A 22,820-nucleotide genomic window follows, 5' to 3' on the forward strand; every position below is an offset into this window, starting at 1 on the left:
GCGCTCGGCGTTCGCTCCGATAGGCTCAGGTTCTTAGAAGCACCCAGGCGCAGAACCCTAGCAATCTGTTTGCAAGCCACAGGCGAATTGTAGCCTGGAATTACCTGATCTATGGCTGAATGAGTTGCGGTCAGTCGAAAACAGGGGACGTGACGTCAGTTTACCAAGATGGTGGCTGCTGGCCTCCTCTGTGGACTGACCGGTGTGTACAACCGAGAAGGACCGCTTCCTTCCCCCGTCTGGAACCCAGAATTCAGCCCTGAGTACAGTGCTTGCGCGGCTGGCAGAAACTGCAGCGCTGTAACCCTGCGTCTCTATCCCAGCGCACACTGCAGACTTTCGCCGCGGGGCGATTTGCTGAATAAGCAGTTACCCTCCGTGCGACAAACCTCTCGCGTTTGAGTCCCGGTAGCCGATCCTCGTGCGATGGAAATCCTTCCTCCAGGTTCCGGAGCACCCCACTATTGCTGGAAATTCCTAACAAGATATCCTTTAGCCGTCCTGACTTGTCATACTCCCACACAGTGAAGCAGCACACGGGGGTAATGCACTCCCCTCGCCGCCATCTTCCCCCTTCCCATCTCTTATTTAAAGTCTTATCAGTTCAACTCTGGAGGCTTAAACTATGAAATCCAATTCCCCATAATCAAAGATGTTTCATAGGCTTTTAGAAAAGGAAGAGACTTGGAAATCAATTAGTCTCGCCTATCTAAAAAGTTTTGACACAGGAAAGGGTGCAGGTAGCAGGAGATGGAACCCCATAATACAGGCAGAGCTGCTACACAGCAAGAAAGATGGTTCCAACCTTGGGATTCCAAACACCTTCCACCATCCAGTCCCATAAAATGGCAGACATCAAAGGGGTGAGAATCAAAGGTTTGAATTTGGGTTTGGGTTTAAAATGAAATGACAGCGTTTCCTGTAGCCCATTTCTTTAGCTTCTAGACAGAGTCCTGCCTTAGAGACCTCAGCTGTGATGAGCTTAGCACTGTTTCCACTGCCTGCAGCCTGCAACTTCATCTTTGGCTCCTACCATTTGGCCCAAGTTCAGCTTCTCTCCAACTCCTGCCCTCTTCCCTGGCCTCCTGGGAAGGTTCTGTTGCCTGATCTTTATTGCTCTTTTCCCACACTCCATTATGCAGCATGATATCGGCCTCTGAATTTATTTATTAGGACTCAGATCTATAATATACAACCCTCCCTTCCTGTCTGACACAGTATCTATGCAGCAGAGCGAATGAGAGGCGCTGCTTGTCATTAAACAGTCATGGAAAATAAGCACCCAGAAAGGAAGGGCCGGAGGCTTGCAAAAGAGCTAACCCTCAGGAGGCCCCTTGGAGCCAAATTGCTTTTTCAAAACTTCACACTCACAATCCAGCAGCCCAGACAGGCAGCCACAAGCAGCTCCTCGTGGGGGACTGCATTTGCAACTGGCAACCTTATACCCACGTGTCTGGCCCTCATTTGGTATGCTTGCTGTATTTTTTAAAAATTAGCATTTTGCCTAATAAGCCTCCCCTTTGTCATTGTCCTCATTCAATATGTTGAAGCAGGCTATAGACCCAGGGTGCATGCATATTTTAAAGCAGTAATACATTCATGTGCCATGCCTCAAAATGATATAGAAAAGTATATTTTGAGAAATCTCCCTCCCAGCCCTGAAGAAACTTTTTAGTTAAACTTTAAAAGTTTAGTCTAAAGCTAAACTTTTAGCTTTTGTTTTATAGAAACATTGCAAAGATAGTATAGAAAGTTTTCTGTGCACTTCTCATTCAATTTCCTCCATTGTTATGATCTTATATTACTATGGTCCATTTGACACAACTAAGAAACAAACATGGATTGGTATGTTACCCCTAATGCCACTCTTTATCCATATTTCACAAATGTGTCCATGGTTGTCCTTTTGTGGTCCGGGAGCCCATCCAGGGTTCTGCATTCATCATCATGTCTTCTTTGGCTCCTCTTGGCTGGGCAACTTTCTCAGACTTGGCTTGTTCCTGATGACCTTAACAGTCCTGAGAAGTGCTGGCTTGGGTATTTGGTAGAATTTCCCTCACTTGGGCTTATCTGCTGCTTTCCTCATGATTAGGCTGGGGTTATGGATTTGGGGTGGGGAAGACCACAGAAGTACAGAAGTGTTTTGCTATTCTCATCACTTCATATCAGGAGGTCCACCCTGTCAATGTGACTTACTACCCTGGATGTTAGACTTGATTGCCTGGCCAAGGTACTGTCTGCGAGGTCCCTCCACTATAAAGTTAACTCCCTCAACTCTCTTTCATGCTTTACTCTTGGAAGCTAGTTCATGGCCACACTCAAGGAGTCCACAGCATTTCTTGATCTATACTTGCTAACCTGGCAGGAACTTCAGGGGTGCCAAACCTTGGGCTAAGGCTGTTCCTCTGAGTGGAACTTTCTTGGTGGAAGCTCCCCTCCCAACAGGAATCACAGGTTCTCAGAGGTGGTTCATGCACCTACCAGATGACTGGGCTTCCACTCCTTCATTTTAATCATGTTTTCCTAAGTCCTTTACATCAAAGGCAGCCTTGACCACAGTGAACACACACCCTCCAGTTTGCACTAGGGAATCCTTTTTCTACTGCATTTCAATGGCTCTGCACTGGATTTTTGTTTTGAGCTGAGTCCTGAAAAAGAATGTGTGGCTCACAGGATGGTCAGTGGCAGAGGCACATACATGCAGGCTTGTAATTACATGTGTGTCTTGTAGTTCTACCTCAGGAACTTTCTGCTGGGAAACAAATATCTTCAAATCTGTTTCTGTTTCACTACTGATTCCTGCACTGTAGACTTGGAAAATTCATTTTGCCTCCTGGAGGCTCAGAACTGCTTCCTGTCAAGTGGAGATGACAACATGAGGCCATATTGGAACATCTTGCTCACCATTTTGTAACCTGAACTGGAGGGAATCAAGAAGGGCACATTGTGATGCTGAGGTGGTGTGACACGAAGACACTGGAGCACAGAATTCCTTCTCTGTCTACTGAGAAGAGTTCAAAAGGCGAGCAACATGGGATGCATTAAAATGTTCATAAATTCTTTGAGTTCCTGGGAGAGAGAGCTCCACCAGCATAGGAGCAAGTGTCCCCTGCTGTTACTAGAGCAGGAAAACACACAAGAAAGTTTCTCTTTTTTTTTTTTTTCCTTCAGTCAGCTTATAAAATTAAGCAAGGCAAAACAACCTGCTCTGATGAAAATATAAGTTCTTGGAAGAAATAGGTATAATCTCAGGAGTGGAAATGTTTTGAATGACAAGCCAAATACCTGAGTCAACTAATATGGCTTATAGAACTGACTGGCAAGATGAAAATTCATTTCACAGAATCTGGCAGCTCCTTCAATACACTGCTAAAGGTTTGGCCCCACCACAGCACCGTCTTAACTGCAGGTGAATTATACCAGGTTAAGTCTGCATACCAACTTGTTCTTCCAACCAAAAGGCATTTGTTGGCCTCCATTCTGCATCTGTGTAGTCATTCATTCTAAAGAGCATGAAAAAATATTGTTCTAAGTGTCAAGACTACCTTCATGACTCATTAAAATCTTTTAAATACATTTTTTCCAGGACCAAAATATACATCTTCAAGCCAAAGATTATATTATTTCTTGGCCACACCTTCCAACAAGTCATCTTCTAATATAAACTTCCCTGGCCCCAAAGAGAATTGGGAGAGGAAAGTATTTGTGGGATGTTGTGGGTCAGTCAAATAGAAGGGATGTGACAACTCGATGTGGGTTTATGATATTTCAATCGGTTTATGCCAGGCTGGGTAATAGAGATTTGTGTGGGGCGACTGACTGTGTCATACTCCTTTTGCTTTCCTTAATCACAAAAATATGGAAGGAAACTAGATGTTGTGGATAGACTGTGGAATTATGTGGTTCCCACTAAGCATGATGTTTGGCCATTGCTGGCAGAGGATGATGGTCCTCTGAATTCTCTTACTCATGAAGGCAAACAACCAAACAACCAGGCTTTCCTGACAAAGACTTAAACACTGTATGCAGGCTCCGTCTTGTCCTATGTGCTGAGCAAGCCACTGGTTGATGATAGGGGAATTTCTCCTCTCCAAGTATGCTCTACCCACCCTATCCAAGCACCTCCCATCACCACTGTCCCCTTCCACAAAGATATTGTTCTTGTATGCCCTTGGCTGCCACCACTATTAATCTGTTCACAGTGAAAGCTCAAGTTAATTATAAAGCTACTGAGATGGGAAATGCCTTAATCTGTTGTAACCATTATCAGCCTAAATTTAACGTAGTCACCTCACAGGGCACAGACAGAATAAGAGGACAAGTGACTTAAGATATCTTAATTTTGAATTTTTTTGTTTTTGGTGGTTGAGAAGAAAGTTCTAGAACAAAATAATCTGGATTAACTGGCAATGAAGAATATTGGTTTCTGGTTCCTAAGAGATGGCTACCCTTATTAGCTCTGTTTTCTTCAACAAGTTTCTTAATTGCTTAATCCTTCAGTTTCTTCATTTTTACATCAGAAGCGATAGTAATCTTACTTTGTAAGATTGAAATTGTAAGAGTTCAATGACAGTGTTTTTATATTAGTGCATTACAATGCTTGGCATGTTAGATCTAGGCACAGTGGTGCATGCCTGTAATCCCAGTGACTCGGGAGGCTGAGGTAAGAAGAAGGCAAGTTGGGGGCTAGCCTCAGCAATTTAGCAAGACTCTGTCTCAAAATAGAAAATAAAAGGGGCTAGGATGTAGCTCAGTGGTAGAATTTGTGTCTCCCCCTACACCCCCAACTCCTGGCCCCAACAGGTTCAATCTCCCTGGCCAAAAAAAAAAAAAATTACATAGAGAAGGACTTGAGCAGCCAGACATTAGCATGAGAGCAACGGAGATCCTGGGGATGGAGAAACTTCCTGGGTGAGATATATATTTTTAAAAAAGGCTCAGAATCATTTTGTTTCTACCCTGTGTGGCATTCACATTTCCTCACCCTCCTCAGTACAAATTGTGTACAAATATGGAAGCACCTCATAATCCCTTATTAGTGGTAGTATACTTTTTATGTATCAATTAAAAATGTAAAATGCCTTCCAGGATTCTATCCACAGCCAACAAAGATGGCATCTGCTGCAGTTTCTGCAGGGACTCTCCACTTACCTTGTCCCAGAGGAAAGAGGACACCTTCATTGTCGGCCTCATGGGCCAGGTGTCCCCAAGTTTTTTGTTCATTACATAGTGGATAAGAGACTAGGGACACGGCCACACTGGGTTACTGTGGCAGCTTGGGTGACAGGTAATTGGGCTATTGAACCCCTGGAGAGAAGAAATGCTTGATTCTAGTCATTCCTCTGGATACAAGGACAGAAGCAAGGTCAAAAGTTGAAGCTTAGAAGACAGAGAGAAAAGCAATCTTTTAAAGTCTAGACAGCATATTAACAGCAAGGGCTTAATGTGTTGCACTCTGTTTATTGGAGCTTTTTGCTGACAGCATGGAACCTGAGCCCCCTTTTCTCCTCCTCTAGCAAGTTTGCTCTGCTGTGTCTTTAGAGGCCTCCTTTTCTCATGGTGCCCTTGAGGGATTAGTGACCAGAGGCTGTAGCTGGAGTCTTCAGGGAAGGGGGAAAGAGCAAAGGGAAGGAAGAACATCTTGAGGATTTATGATATTGGGTTGAAGGTAAACCCTCATGTTAGTCCACTAGGACACAGTTGTTTTTTGGCCCTCCCAAGATTTTTTTTTTTCCTAATTGAAATGAGAGACTAGACAGATGGATCAATAAAATGTTCCTATATGCATTTTATTTTCCTAAGGAAAGCAGTTTTCAAAAGATTTTTTTTTCTTTCCTATTTAATCATTTTTTTTAAGTGTCAAAATGACTTTGATTAGAGCATTGGGCATTGGCTGGTCGGAGTGTAAATTCCTTTCACCTTTCTGGAAAGTACTTTGGCAGTAAGTAAAAAAAAGCCATCAAAACGGGCATATCTTTGACTCAAAAATTCCATTGCTATGAATTTGTGAGAACAGTAGCATAAATACTTATATAAGAGAACATTCCTCACAGAATAATTATAATAGCCCCGCTGGAAATAATCTGAATACTCTGAAATGGGAGATGCCTTCAACATAATACAATGGAAATGCCAACCAGACATGGCACTTTCCTCTGAGAAATATTCAATAGCATTGGAACAGAAGGGGGTTCTCAGGAATCTCTGGGGAGGGGGAGGTTGAGAAGTGCTCTTGAACCTGGAGATAGACTGCAAGAAGGACCGACCTCTCTGAGTAAAAGAGGTAAGGATCCTTTTAGCTGCCTGAACAAAATTCTGCCTTAGTAGGTGAGATCCAAACTACAGACTTAGCCTGCTGTTGTTCACCTGAGCTCCTGAATGAATGAGCAGATTTCTCATAATTTGTGTATTGGGCTCGGGTTACATAAGCCACTAGCTGTTTGTGTAAATGGCTATTCTGAATAGCCCTGTTCTGAATTGGAAGGAGACTGTTTGATTAGAAGAGTTTATATAACTGAAATCTGAGACTGAAGGGAGGATTTGGCGGGACTGCTGATTGCATTGGAGAGGGGGTTGGAAAGGCAACTGCTTCAGAGCAGGAGGCTCTTATTTGGAGGCACTGCCTAAGAACAGATTGTCCCCTGCACCCCACCCCACCACATCCACACACACAGGGCCGTAGCCCATCCATAGAACTAGGTTCCACTCCATTGGGGGAGAAAACAGGGCTGTTTCTCTCCAAGCTGAAGCAAGGTTCATGTATATACACACAGGAGCCAGTCGGAACGCCACATTAGTAACCCCATGCCCCCATCGACATTCCAACCCCCTTCTGTTTTTCAAAGCTCAAAACATTTTCACAAAGACTTTTTCGGGTGGGATTTTATTTTTGCAAGAGTGGGTGTGTTTGTTGTCTTTTTTTCTTCTTTAAAAACTATTTTCATTTTTTTTTTCCTTTTTCCTTTCCTGAATTTTAATGGACCTGAAAGTAAGAGACTGCCAAGATTTTAACATTCAAAGAAAAAAGGTACAAGCTCTTCCTCTCTCCAGAGCCAGCCTAGGGTGCATTTTTCAGGTCTTTCTCCCACACCAGCCCAGCCGAGACCCGGGAGGCTGCGTGAGTGCCGGCCAAAGCCTCATGCTTCAAGTGCGTAGGCTTCCTGTTTTGTCTTTCGCCTCATCTGGACCCTGGGGTAGACTCAGTTCTCATCTTTGAGACTGTTATTTTAGTTTTTGGTCTCAGTGTCACTTAATCAGGAAAATGCTAATTCCTCAGCAGGGAGAATAAAGTCATAACTCTTCTTAGCTTTACATCCAGTCCCCTAAGATCTGCCAAACAAGGAGCCCAGCTCCCTTAGCTCTATTTTTTCCATCTAAAAAGGGAAAACTGTAGTGTGTGTTTAGTCCTCAAATGCAGTAATACCAGAAAACCATGGAGGAAGGACTTAGGTCACGTCTCCTTCTCTCAAACAGGGCAGAGAAAGTATTGGCTAATTTAAGTTGCTTTTGTTTTCATCCATATGTACAAGTTTAGTATGTTCCAGCCTGTCTGGGTAATTGAAGTATGTATTCACAAAGACATCACAGACATGGATGCAAACTCTGACACCCCTCATCCCAGATACATACCATGGTTTTATGGAATCCTTCTCATGTCTAGTCCCTGCCCCCATCAAAAAGGCCCTCTTCTAATTTGGAGCCCGATCCATCAAGAATTTGATTGTCAGCTAGGGGCATGGTGGCACATGCCTGTAATCCCAGCAACTCTGGAGTCAGAGACAGGAAGATTGCAAGGCCAGCCCTGGCAATTTAGTGAGATCCAGCCTTAAATAAAATTTTAAAAGGACTATTCAGTGGTAGAGTACCCTGGGATCAATCCCCAGGATCACAAAAAAAAAAAAAAATTTTTTTTTGATTGTTCAAAGGCATACCTGAGGGACTACATTCTTGGTAAAATAGATGTGAATCAGTAATATGATTGGTCCATTGGGTGAGAAAACAGGGCTGTTTCTCTCCAAGCTGAAGCAAGGTTCACGAGAGTTGCTTATTTCTTCTACTCTGGGATGTCCTCTGTCCTCTACTGTAAGATCTACCATCAGTTTAATGTAGCATTAACTTTTCCTTTCCTAGGAGAAGGAAAACCATTACATTGATTATATACTTCAACAGAGACATATGGCCCAAGTTCAGTAGCAGGAAAATGCACACTAGTACTCATATGTTTGCAAAAAGGGCATTTGTTTTCATGGGTAAAAAAGCATATAGACTCTGGAGTGAATTGCTTGGGTGAGACTCTCCAACACTGGACAACTAGGTGTGTTAGGTGTAAACAAGTCAAGATGGCGCCTGGGGGGGAGTGGTTTGTGAAGTAGCCAGCGAGCCATTAAGTATGGAGATTCCTTATTGGTTGACTGCTGTATCTAGTTTATGTTAATTGAGTTAAGCTGTGTGGAGTGTTTATATACCCCTCCTGTCCTACAATAAACGGCTCCCACTCCTGCTGTATCAATCTACACAAGTTGCTCGCCACTCCCCCGATTATTTTGCTGCAGCCGGACTGCGGCATAGGTGACTTTGGGAAAATAAACAACTCTCTTTGCCTCAGTTTCTTCAACCATAAAAATGGGCATAGTGGTATCTGTCTCCCAGGGTTATTGCAAGGATTCAAAGATTCAATACGCATGAAGTACATAGAACAGTACTTGGTAAACAATCAACAAATATTAATATAATTGTCAATCCAGATGAGTCTTTATTTTTCTTGTTCCCAGTAAGTCTGATGAAATGAAGAGATCTTCATCCCAGAAAGAATATAAATCTGTGTAAACACAAAACTTACTTACAAGTTCATGGGTTTTTAAGGCACCTCAAGTCCATTCACATTACTGATTACTTGGTGGAACACTCCGCGCAATGTGGTAAAGTTGCTCAGAGACGGGGCTTTGGACCCAGGCAGTTCTGGTTATAGCCCTGAGTCATCCCCTTACTAGCTGTGTGGCCATGGGCAAGCCCCGTGACATCTCTAAGCCACTTCTTGTCACTTATAGACAGAATTCATAATGCTGCCTATTCTGTGGACTTTGTCTGTTGATAGAAATGGGTTCTATGAGATAAACTTTCAGGCATGTGGTGCAAAGAAATCATTCTGTTACTTGAAAATGAGGATTATTCCATCGTTCCCAGTCAGTTTCCAGCTACTTCCATCTTCCCAGCAGAACCAAGAATTGACAATCTAGTGCCACAGTTCTGGAAAATGTCTCCTATACTATAAACTAGGGGGAAGAGAAACAACCAACAGCAGCAAGAAAAATTAATAGTGAGGTGACATATTTCCAGATATTTCTGGGAGCTGGATTTTAATTACACGTCCCAGGCCTCACCAGCCTCAGAGGCTGCAAAATTCTCTGCTTAGAGTTCTCTCCTACTGACAGTTTTGAATAAGGGGAGCCTGGTTCACCTTAAAAGGACTTTTCTAAACAGTTATAGGATCTGGCTTTTGGTAGGCAATGCTTATTTATATCACATCTGTTTTTTTTTTTTAAGACCATTAGAAAATACACCAAAATGATAATAGTTGTTATTCCTGGGAGATAGGGTTATAGGTTACTTTAATTTTCTTTGTGTTTTTCTACACTTTTAGTAAGTTGTTTTATAATGAGCATGCATTTTAAAATAGTTAAATAAACAATTAGACAGTCTATATGCCAGACTTGGAGAGGCATTGAGAATATAGCATCCACTACCTCCTTATGATTACAGTCTAAAAGGGAATAAGTCACTGAATAAGTAATTACACCAAGAATTAATTGCTTCCAGTGACAATAGGCTATACCAAGAAGCTTAGGTAACTAAGAAACCAAGGGGGATTTGACCTAGGCTGGCTCTGGGAAGGCTTTCCTAAAGACATTATCTTAAAGCTAAAATCTGAAAGGGGAGGAAGGAAGAAAAAGAAAAATATAGTCCAGTGGAGAGAATGGCACTTTCAAAACCCTGGAGGCTTGGTGAATTCTAGAAAGTGAAACTAGCCAGAGGCGCTATAGCTTAGGGGCAGATATTCAGATAAGGCAAGGGTGGCCTTATAGATTTCATTAATGGTTTTCACATCTTATTTTAAGAGTGAAAAACAAGGTTTTAGGCAGGATATGGTAAAAAAAAATGCATCCATTTCAGGAAATTTAAAAAGAAACCCAAGATATTTCAATTGTCACCTATAGTTCAGAAGTCTTAGACTTGGATTCTTAAGGCTAATTCAACAGGTTCATCCTATATATTAAAATATTGTTTAAAAGACTTTTTTCCTGAAATATTAGCTTTCTCTGCACAGGGAGCCCAGGGTATTAAAACCAGCACAACATTAGAGCCGGCCTCTGCTGTTGTCTGTTTGGGGCAATGGAGCATGTTGGAAAGACGGGCACAGATGGTGGAAGGCAGCAAGAGACCCTTTCCTCCCACAGATCCAGGGAGCTGAGGCATAAGTCCGCTGCCTGAGAGTTCTGTCATGAAACTTCATGTGCCGTGGAGATTCAGAGCAATTCAATTCCCAGACCAGCTGCAGGCAAAACACAGCTGGACAATCCACAGCATCTAGAACCTGACAAGCTGGGACGGAGTTTTTCAGCTCAGGAGTGCAAAGCAAGGTCACTGTCATGCCAATTAACCATGGTTCAAGCCTTGGTGATGGTCCCAGGGGCCCCTGTCCAAAAATGGGGTAGGAGGAATCCCAACTTGATAACAGCATAGACGTTTTGTTGCAACGCTGTTGAGTTTGCTTTGAATTTTTCCTTTGGCCTCACTGTGCTCATCTTAGGAAATTACTGTATCAGAAGTAATTAGCCACTTGATGGCCTAATAGCAGATAAGATAGATGTTTCCAGCAAATGCTCCTCACCAGAGTTCCTAAAGTCAACTGGGCACGTCTCAACCTCCAGGGTGTTTGAATGGCAGAGGAAACTGCAAAGCACACGTCTGCTCCTGGAATAATTCCGAGGTTTAGTGGGCTCTGGAGCCACTAAAGCAGGCATCTGGTAGTCAGCCTTCGCCTGTAATGAGGAGTTATTAAATATTCACATCAGGAATCGGGGCTTGTGTTGGTCCTCAACTGGTCTTCCAACCTGCTACCTATTATGCCTCACACTTTATATATCCCCGAATACAACAAGAAGAAACTTGTGAGCCTTCTATAAAACCTGCCACTGACATCAGGGTGGGTCTTTGAGGCTTATGGCTATCCTAATAAAACCAAGGAATGTGTAACAGGCTGTAGCCAGCAGACCACCAACTACTTTATTGTTTAAGCACAAAAGAAAAACTCTGGTAAACCTACTGTACCTGAGGCGCAGTGTGTGGTGGTTTCTTAACCCTTGAAGACTCGGTCATGCACCCAACTTAAGATGACGTCTGTATGTTTCTTGTTTCCCTCCATGTGATGAGTCTACTAAGTTACATGCTAAGACAAGAAATAACTATTGTTGAAGTGGTTATGGATTACAGATTGGCGCTTGCAAGTCAACTCAGAGTTGTTGTTTTTTTTTTTTTTTAAACATAAATTCAAACCAGATCTATGAGGCCAGCTTCTCCTTAGATAGCATAAGCATCAGGCAAATGAGGTGCATGAGCAGATGTGCAGTCGGGCAGTCCTTGATTGGTGGGAAGGTAGTCACCTATGACCTCACTATCTTCTTTCTATATTTCTTCTTTCCTGACCCTTATTCTCAGGGGCTCAATATCCTACTTCTACTGTGGTGCAAATGTAGGAAAGGACCCATATCAACGGGGGAATGGCAGGAGACTCTCTACAAGAGTTAACTGAGGAGAATTAAATAAGGAAGGGAAGGAGCTATTTAGAGATAAGTGGTCAAGCAATGGGGACAAGGAAGGGGTGGGTGAGAGGGCCCAGGGACAATCATCAGTATGGGTTGGTTCCCATGCCTAAACCAACAGGGACTTAACACGAATCCAGCAGGGGCTTCAGCAATGGAATCCAGCAGTACAGCCTGCAGTCATCAGCCTCCTGGGGCCAGGAACAGATCCTGGGAAGGCAGAGGATGCATCTGAGGGGCCAACAGGAAATTCCCAGTGCAGAATCTGACATCATAATATTCGTCTGTTGCGGAAACCTAATGAATATGAAGGAAGAATTAAAGGTCAGGCAAGTATTTTATTTTCAATCCCAACACTAAAGTGTTTTTAAGCATCACTGAGAAGCATCATCTAGAAGGGGAGGTGGAAAGGGGATTCTTCTGTTTCCAAAATCACACCCAGAGGTTGGTGGTGTCTGATCTTAGAGATGCTCAGTGGGTGTGAGGGAGAGCATCCAGGCAAGACCTGACATACAACAAGGCACCGGGTCTCCCTCTCCACGTGCTTTGATTCCGCACATGAATATTCATGGTCTTGTAATATGTTTGCATACAGAAGAGAATTTTCTCATGAAGCTTGGTTAGTAATCACAATTTATGAATTTTTTTGACAAAGCTGTCTCAATAAATTCCCTGCCTCTCGTCTTTCTCTCTCCAAGTGATGACCTTCCACCTCACCATTAGAGGCTTTTATTTTATTTTTTTAAATCCGTGCTTTAAAACCCTGCCACAGCTCCCTGTTATCTACAGTGAGAAGTGCAAACCCCAAGAATTTCTCTCAGCTGCCTCTGCATCATCATCTATTTCCTTCCCCTTAGATACCAGCCGTGTCAGGACTTTTGCTCATGTCCTTTGAGGCACAGGAGACTTCTGGCCCTATTATTGACCCACCTGAGTCCTCCTGGTTATTCTGAGAAGAAGCTCTGAGAAGACACCTGCAAGTGCAAAGCTGAGCTCCCCTATTTCACATTGAAATGCTACATCTCTCTCCTTGACTGGCCACTGTAAGGGCAGGAACGATGTCCTATTAATTTATAGGTTCTCTCCAATACAGTGTCTGGTAAGAATTGGCATTTGAATATTTTTAATGAACTAAATTGAAGATGACTTGCCAGAAAGAAAGTATCCTCCTAAATCTAATTCTCCTCATTTTCATACTTTAAAAAATGCTATAAGAACACAACATATGTAGGTATTTAATTATTATAACTAGTTTCTCTATATGTTTGTATATACCTCAGCCCCTCAAGAATTTACTTAAATGAAAAGTCTACATCCCCAAATTTGAAAGATGATTGATCAAAGATGTTTGGTGGGTGAATGAAAGGAATTGAATGTGAAAAATAAGCCATAGAGCATCTGACTTATGGTGGCATTGAGATACCCTCCAGAAGATGACAGTAGAGATTATTTGAGATGCTGGCACTAATAGGCTGACCTCCCTGTCCCTGTGGACCTCATTTTTCTATAATTCTAAAATGGGTTCCAAATACAGGCTACTTCATCAGTTTAGAGGAGACAAAATCATTCAGTGTCATTTTACAACTATGCAGCTACAGGATCAACTTGAATAGTGTGTGTGGGGGGGGTCCATTACCTAGAAATGGGTGTGCTAATGACAAGAGTCAAACATACCTTGGTTCTCAGGAGCTATATCCACTGACAGCATGACTTCTCACCTAAAATCAAAATCCTACCCATGCCTATCTTCCTAAAGTTCTCTGTACTCCTGTAATGATGATTGGACATAGTGGAGTACCTCCTCATCCATCCCTGGAGCTTGTCCACCTGGAGTTTCTGGGAAACTTGCATTTTTAACTTTCAATGTATTATCTCAACCACCAAAATAATCCCAAGTTGGTTTATCTTTTGAAAAACTATTTGCTGCAAATCAAAAGATCACCAATCAAAGAAAGGATGTTAATGATAGGGAGATCAGAGTGGCATAAACGAAGCTGAGATATTGGCTGGCACCCCTCGGCCTGTGGAGGGGCAAATGCGGGGCTGGTGTTTATTGGCCAGGAGCTCTCAAACTTCATTCTGACTTACCAGTGCCCTCACCAGTGGCACCATCTGGAGGGATGGAGATAAGGAAAGCCATCTGGTCAAAAGGGGCAAAGACTTACCTCAGAAATTCCAGCTCTTTAAAGAATGAGTCTGTTAGGCTGGGAATCAAACTTACCACCAAATTATCCTATAAGGCACCACCCCCACCCCCACTGCAACACAGTATTGTTTTTTTTTTTTCTGGAATGTGAAGTTGAAACTCATCTAATTCAATGGTTCATGTATATGGGCTACAAGCAACTGGAAACCCCAGAATTCTAAGCAGTATGTTTTATTGCACATGGTGTGGTCTAATTCTGAATAAACCACTTGTAAAACCACTTATCCCCTCATATGTCCCAGATGAAGAGGCTCAAAGAGACCACTGCCTCCTCTATTTTGCAGTTGCTTCCCCCCTGACAGTTATGGCTCACACATAGCACCCTTCTCCAGAAATGAATGCTGGATCCAGGGAACAAGGGAAGCAAGCAGTCCACCTCCACACACACTCCAAACTCGAGAAGCCATCTGTTCTGCGATTTTGAAGGTAAAGTATTGACAAACTGAAACATGAGAAAAAAGTATGAAGAGCACCACTTGATCCAGCAATTGCAGTACTTGGTGTTTACCCAAATGAGCTAAAAACTCTTTTCACCCACATGCAAAAATATATCCGCCCAAAATAATCTGCACAAAGATGTTTAGTGCAGCTTTATTCATAATTGCCGGCGCTTGGAAGCAACCAAGATGTCTTTCACTAGGTGAGTAGATACACTGTTATTTTCAGACCATGAATATTGTTCAGCAATAAAGAGAAATGAGCTATCAAGCCATGGAAAGACATGGAGGGATCTTAAATGCATATGACTAAGTGAAGCCAGTCGGAAAAGGCCACGTGCTATATGATTCCCATTACATGACATTCTGCAAAAGGCAAAACTATGGAGATGGTAAGAGAATCAGTGGTTGCCAGGGGTTAGGGGTGAGGGGGGGATAAACTGGCAGAACACAGAAGATTTTTAGGGCAATGAAACTATTCTGTGTGATACTGTGATGGTGAACATGCCATTGCACATTTTCCAATACCAGAAACTGTACACCACCAAGAGTGAACCCTAATGTCAACTGTGGACTGTGGACTGTGGGTGATGTAGGTTCATGGTAAACAAATGTGTCACTCTGGTGGGGGCTGGGATGGGGACGGCTGTGCCAGTGTGGGGCAGGGAGCATGGGAACTCTGCTTCAGCTCAATTTTGCTGTGGACATAAAACTTCTCTAAAAATAAAATATGTATTTTTTAAAGTGTAACCTATTAGAGAGAGAGTGAGCAGAATGAAAGTTAGTGTTTAAGTATCAGAGCAGTTGAAAAAGAATGCTTCATTTTTAATGGGGCTTTCCGTCTTTATTGATGAAGTCCCATCATCAACAGATGGCTTTCCTCTCTACTGCGACCCCATGCCTGCTCTCTCCAGTATCATATGAGAACCTGGCTGGTGTAGCCTATTTCTGACTTGGTCTGCCCTATGGCTTCAGAGGAAGGCCAGCCATGCTGTATAGGAGGTAGGAAGACCACATCTCTCACCAGCACCTTTTCATACATATGCACAAACTCAGGACCTGGTCTCCACAGGCTATATGAACTTGCTCTGAGTCCCTGAAGGAGGAATTGCCACTGCTGAATACTAACTTCCTCCTAAAATTGGACAATCACTATGGATGCCCAAAGATTGGACTGCCAATTGTTGCTTTAACAAAGTTAATGGCTCGTGGAAGCTAGCCTCAACATTGTGATGGCATATCTGATAGAAAACTACCTGGACATGCCTCTTGATTTCCTCTTTCCCTACTTGCCCAGCTTCATAACAACACACAGAAAAGAGATACAGGTCAGGCACAGGGGTGTACACCTATAATCCCAGCAACTTGGGAGGTTGAGGCAGGAGGATTACTACTTCAAGGCCAGCCTTGGCAACTTAGACCCTCAGCAACTGAGCAAGACTCTATCTCAGAAGAAAAAAATAAAAATGCCTGGGGATGTAATTCAGTGATAAAACACCCTTGAGTTCAATCCCTAGTTCTGAGAGAGACAGAGAGAGAGAGAATGAGAATGAGAAAGAGAGAGGGGAGGGTGGGGAGGGAGAGGGGCATGTGCAGGTTTAACAGCAAGAGTGGAGCTAAGCTCATCATTTTGCAGTAGGAACTGACCAATTCATCCAATCAATTGAGAAGTTTAAAGTACAGACTTGGAGCCTACTCTTCATACACAGAGTCATTATATTAAAGTATCCATTTCCCAAACATTGCAACCCCACCTCCAAAACCACAGATTCTTCTCAGTCTCTCAGGCCTAAATGTCTTTGCCCATTTTTCTTCACTCTTCATGCAGCCTCACAGACAAAATCCCCTGGCACAGAATGTAGCCAAGCAAGGGAGCTTTGCAAAAAGTATGGTGGGCAAGGGTGACCTCTGCTGGACAAAGGGGAACACACTAGCCCCACCCTGAACTAAGAGGAAGAGAGCATTTTTTAAAGTAATGCTTTTTTTGGAGGAAAAAAATTGCTTTGTCTGTTTTTTAATCTCCTTTTTAAAATTTTTTTCAGACAAACAAAAAACAAACCATTAGACTCATCTTTTCAGTTTTCTAGAAACAAAACTTGAGTGCCATTTCTACAGCCCATTGATAATAAGTGATTTTTGTTGTTGTTAATTAATTTCTTTACTTGGTACTGGGAATTGAACCCAGGGACATTTTACCTCTGAGCCACATCCTTAGATCTTTTTTTAAGACAGAGTCTAGTTTGCTGAAGTACTCACAAAGATGCTGAAGCTGGCCTCAAACTTGAGATCCTCCTACCTCAGCCTCCCCATTTGCTGGGATTATAGGTATTCCATGTGCCCAGCTTAAGTGATTCTTAGAGAGTTCTGCATATTCTAGATACTGGTTCTAAGGGCCTCTTCACTGCCCAAGTACTTCTTTCCTATCTAATTGTCTGCAATGCTCCAAGTTACTTGTGCCCAGGCAGGAATGTGTGAGGTATAAACCTGAAATTGTATGGTAAGTTTCAAGACTGGGTTTTTACTACTCCTGAGCAAAGGGGAGAGGTGACAGAGACAGGTTGATAGGGGTTAAAAACATTGAGAGAAAACTTAATATGCCTTGCCAAACTTTTCCCCTTGGCTGCAATGAATTTTGGAAACTTTTAGAATCCTTGGTCTTAATAGAATCTTTAGTCCTTAATTTGGGGTGGGGGGGTGAGCAGTGTGAGTGCTTTTGAAAAGAGTAAATTCCCTTATACACAGCACATATCCCAACACGTGAAAATCTGCTGTTATATGTCCCTCTCCCCTTGGTTTCAGGGACATGGTGAAAGCAGTGTGTGGTTCACCTGGGCCTCTCACAGAATGCCTAATCACGTGGGTTTCTCATCTGGCCCCGCCACACTACTTAGACAACTTTGAGCACATTTTCTAAACTTTCTAGGGCTCAGTTTCCTTTTCTGTAAAATGGGTCGAGTTGTAGTGCTCTCTCCAAAGATTTGTTGGAAAAATTCAATGAGATAATGTATGATCTATGCTTAGCATGGTAACTGGACTACAGTGAATACCTGGTGAACATGACGTCTAGATATTGAAAGTGAGGGAAGCGCACCCAATTTCCTCCCTCCCTTCTTTTCTTCCTCCTTCAACAAATAACTGTGGAGTTTCTATTGTGTGCAAAACCCTATGCTAAATGAGTTAAGGAAGCTGAAAAGGACATATTTCTGTCCTTAGGGAGCTTTCAGTCTCCCTGGTGGTTTGTCATGTGGATGTAGGTCAGTAATTCTAAAGTCATTTGCTAACATCCCAGAATAATCCTGATTAGCTTTGGATGAAAATCCCCAAAATTCTCAAGAAAACTAAGTAATTAGAATTTTTTTTGAAAAAAAAATGAGCTTATGTCTTTCAAATCGTATAGGTAAAGACATTAAAAAATCATAATAAAAATGCAAAAATATTCACAATTACATAATGTGAATTTTTGAGATCAAAGTCATTGATGGTGGGAAGTTTATAGGAAAGCTTTTAGTTTTGTGCAAGAATTAAAACAGTTAATTTTAAGGTTCCCGTTGTTATATGAACATCTCTACCAACAGACAGGTCCATAGACCTCTAGGGATTTTAGCCTCTTTTCTAGGGGGGATCAGGTCCTCTTGGTGCACACATGCATATTCCTCACCTCCTATCATCAGAGCAACATGGCTGCCTCCTTTATTACTTTGTCACCAGCTCTGCATTGCCACCTGCCAGGTACTAAGAGAGATGCTGTTATGATTTGAGTGCAGCTAGAGCCCCCCAAGGGTCCATTGAGGTTAAAATCTTGGTCCCCAGGGTGGCAGCACTGATGTGTATGTAGGGTGGAACCTCTAAAGGGCAAGGTCTGGTGGAAAATGCTTAGAACATCAGGGCTAGGAGTCAATTCACCTGTGACCTTTTGTGTTCTTGGGACAGGGTTGTCATAAAGGAAGCAAGGCCGGCTTCTCTGTCCATTCTGCTCCTTGTTCTAGGTGTAATCACTCGCTTGTCTCCACCATTACTATCTGCACCATGAGGGGGAACAATCAAGGGGTGGCTCTTGCCATGGAGCCTGCTCTATGCCATTGGACTTTGAACCTCCAAACTGTGAGCTAAATAAACCTTTTTTTCATAAGTGGCCTATGTCAAGTATTTTGTCATAGTGACGTCAAGATGACTAACACAGATGGGGACACAGAAAAAACACAGAGAACTAGACAACATCCCTTGCCTACGAGAAGTGTGTGAGCTCTGTCCTTTCTCCATCCCAGTTCCATGGCAGCCTGTCTCACTATGCTGACCAGGATTAGACTGGAACAGAACACACCAATTCCTCTCAAACAATTTAGCCAACTGGTTTAGCCAAAGCAATTTCTCAACATCATCCTTTAACCGCATGACAGGATTAAGGGACTATCTTTCTCTTCAGTAAGCAGATTGTGGACCTTACTTAAACCTACCAGCAAAGAGGTTAATTGACAGGGTTTGGGTTGTTATTTATATGCCACACAAGTACCCAACTGGTCCTGGCCTTTACATTTGGCCATGTCTCAGCAGGGATTACAGATTGAACTTGACACCTGTGAGGCTCCCAGGAGAGGTGAGAGTTGAGAATACATGCTTTTGAAGTATGCTTCCACTTCAATCTATTCTTTAGGCCAAATTCCAATAATCACACCTGTCTTCTTTGTGAGGCTGTGATGGTGTTTGAGGCAGTTTTTGCCTTTTCTCCCCAAAGAAGAGATTATTATCTTAAAAAAAAAAGTTTGTCTTATAAGAGGCAGGTTCAGATACAGACGAAAATAATAATACTACTTAGCATTTCCATCCCACCTTTCATCTATAAAACTCAAAGTATGTGGCAAACATTAATTAACTCTTAAAACAGATGTGGGGTGAGTAAGGGTATTATCTTTATAATAATATATAAATACTGCCTGGTTCATGAAAGTAGCCACTTAAAAGGGACAACTCTATAGGATCAGTTTCAAAAACAGTCTTCTCACCTGGTCTAGACTTAAAACTTTTGGGTAACATATTTGAGAGTGCCAACTTTTCTAATAATATGATCTCCTAGAATAAACATACCCTCCCTTTTTAGGTTTTAGGCAGTCATATCTATTTGGAGGAACTTTTCAATGTTAAAAAATACTAATTGTGGCTTAGTCATTCAAAATGATGTCAGTCTCTACACATGAAAGAATTCCAAACTGCCCTAGTACATAAAGTTTAATGGTGAAATAAGACCCCAGATCTTATTTCAAATGCATGTGGTTTGAAGGGGTTGTGATAATTTCAGGGTTTTGTGATTTTGAGCGTATTGCAAATCACAGTTCTGCGACTTGTCAAAGTGGGTATCAGCCGGAATTTCTATGATAGACACTGAGATCTGGTAAATGCTGAGCAGGATTCAATTCAATTGACTCCTGGATGCATCATACAGAAAAGAGGTCTGTTTTTATTTTTAATCTTTTCCTTCTTTTGCTTCTTGCCATGACCCACCTTAGCAAATAGAATAATATTCTATTTCCTGGTTGCTAATCTGAATCTCTGAGTTGACTGCAGAGCCTATCTCCTGCAGGGGAGCCCACCATACATGAGCCGCCTCCTACTAGAACTTCTGTTTCATCTCATCTCCTTCTTCCTGACAATAATGTTCATCGATGTGAAGTTTGACTGGCTTTTTGATCCCTGAAAGTTAATTCTTTGGGTTAGTAGAAATTATCCTTTTTCTGTATCTTTAAACTCACTCCGCCTCTAGAATTATCTTGCCTCCAGGAAGCACTCAGGAAACATTAATTCAGGATTTACTTTATGTAAAAATTTCCCCAGACTGGCTGAAACCATTGTTTATTGTCTTGGTTGTATAAATCCTTTATGCTAAAATTTTATATATGTTGGCTGTGGATTTTCTACTTATTGATTCTAGTGAGTGGATTGTTCCACTCAACTGGGTAAGAAACCATATATACCACTTAACAGTGCAATATTGATCTGCTAAGTTTATCTGCTTGCCTCTGTCAATGGCCTCACTTAGTAGTCTCGAGAGAGAAAACCTGGTTTTGGTCTCATAACTTTGGTTGAGCTGATGGTCTCCAATCTCCAAAGTGGGATAAACCAGATTCCTTCACTGTGTTTATGTTGGCCCGCCATGTCTCTTTATGGAGAGAATGGTCCAAATAAAGTGCTTCCTCTGTGTATTTTGACAGGAAACACTACTAATATGCGTTCCTTTTGTTGTGTGCCTTGCTCTTTTCTCCCAGTGTTGTTTAAATATTTTCAGTACAATGACATATTTATTAATCTGCTATTCCCTGCATGGGGCATGAAATGATTGCTTCTTCTGGAAAGCCCTCTTAGAAAAAGTGGTTTCTCCAGTGAGAGTTAATAATATTACCACAATTCATGTAAAAAACGCTGAGACAATCTCTTAAAAATGGGACACATTTATCTAAAACAGCTGGTAAAGAAAGCACGCAGGCCCAGCCAGAGGCAGTGAGGTCAGGGGTCAGGGTTAACACCGATCTCGGTGGAACTTTGAAGCTGACGTTTTACAGATTATATGTGTCTCAGTGCACAGTGGGCATGGCATATAAATTGGACTTAGAGGCCCCTATTTGTTCTCTGCATTTTTATGAGCCCACAGAGCTCTTCTTTGAAGCAGCATACATAGAAAATAAAAACTCATTTTAATGTTGTGGAACTATTTACAATAAATCACATTTACATCCTGACTTGGCCTAAGTGTAAGCACGCGTGCACTCTCCCGCCCTCTCTCACCCAACACACACACACACACACACACTCACACTTTCATGGAATCTATTTTCCAACTGGGGTCACTTATTTTTTATCTTTATAGTATTATAAATCCAGTTTTCTCTTTCTCTGTGCCTTGACTAAGGAATTAGACCAGAAATGTGGCTATATTTAGTATCACAAGGACACCTTTTGTAAGTCATGTGAGATGATTCAGCTAGAATGAGCTACACTTTCCCCCTAGAAAAATCCCCTGATACCATAAAATGCTTGCTATAGCATGGCACTTCAGCACTAGAAGAAAGCATCTGATTTCAAAGAGATTAAGTTCCACTCTGGAACTAATTATATCATTCGTTTTATGGATTTTTTTTAAGTTGCTAGGTGTTTTAACTGGAGAAGGCTGGCGACCCAGAGAGAAATGTGTCCTGGCAGAGACTCTGCCATGGGCACTTTAGCCACCTAATTAATTTTCAATAAAAGCTCACAATAGTTAATTTGCTCTCGACCCAATGTAAATCAAACAGAGACAAATAGGTTAAAATTAGAAATGTGTGATGGAAACCATGTTTATCGTCAAAATTACCTTTCACCCTGGAAATAACACAGATTGACAGGGAGAGAAAATGAGACCACACAGGTTTTTTTGTTCAAATAGATTCTTAAGTGAATTAAAGATTTATTAAGGGGGAAACTGGACCCCCCAATTATCTGGGATCTATGAAATAATGTTATTTTAATATGAGTCTGGTTTAGAAAAAGGTTACCTTAAAAAAATCACAGAATTAAGATTTCTCCCCCATTATACCAAGATGCTGGTGCCCCTCAGTTTTTCCCAGGCTTAACATGGTGCAGGGTATAGTAATAAAAATACTATAAAGTTATTAAATTCCCAGGTCTAAATTGGCAGACATACCTACCCAGTGCCACATTCTTTTAGCTCCTTCATTTTAAAACACTACTTTCCAACATCAAATGACCATTTTTACTTTTATGAGAACACAGACATAGATTTCTTATGATTTTATAATGATACTTCAATCCTCCAATTAAAATACCCAGACAATATAGATATCTTTGGCCCAGTCCATAGGACAAATATTATTATTAAGCTTCTCTCCAGGACTTTATATTTGCAAAATATTTTGTGGCCTTTAATCATTTTAAATAGCCTAACTTTGCCCATTTTCTCCATGCCTTGCTGTTATTGCTCAAGCAACTATTTCATTTTAACCCTCCAGCTACTCGTGTGATACCAGGTGAAATAAGCTAATTTTTCAACATACTGGAATGTTCGCTCCGAGACTGTTAGCTCTTTTCTTGTCCTTTGCTAAACATGGCAATTTAAACCCCTCCTGGATTCTATTTTTATTTCACTTTTGCCAAGTTCATGAAGTAAATTTTTCTTTCCCTCTCAATCTGGTTTTTCTTCCTGCCCCAAAGGAACGATGTTGTCACTGTAATGTCTTCTAATGCACTATAAATGCCGTGATGAATTGGAGGCAGGCTGGTTTCTTCTGAGTGGGAGTCCATTATCCTGTCACAGTGTTCCTTTCCTGTAACTTAATTTTTATTGTAACAAATGACTAAGTACCAAAAAATGAA

The sequence above is a fragment of the Marmota marmota genome, unplaced genomic scaffold, assembly GCF_001458135.2.
Source record: "Marmota marmota marmota unplaced genomic scaffold, marMar, whole genome shotgun sequence".
NCBI lineage: Eukaryota > Metazoa > Chordata > Mammalia > Rodentia > Sciuridae > Marmota > Marmota marmota.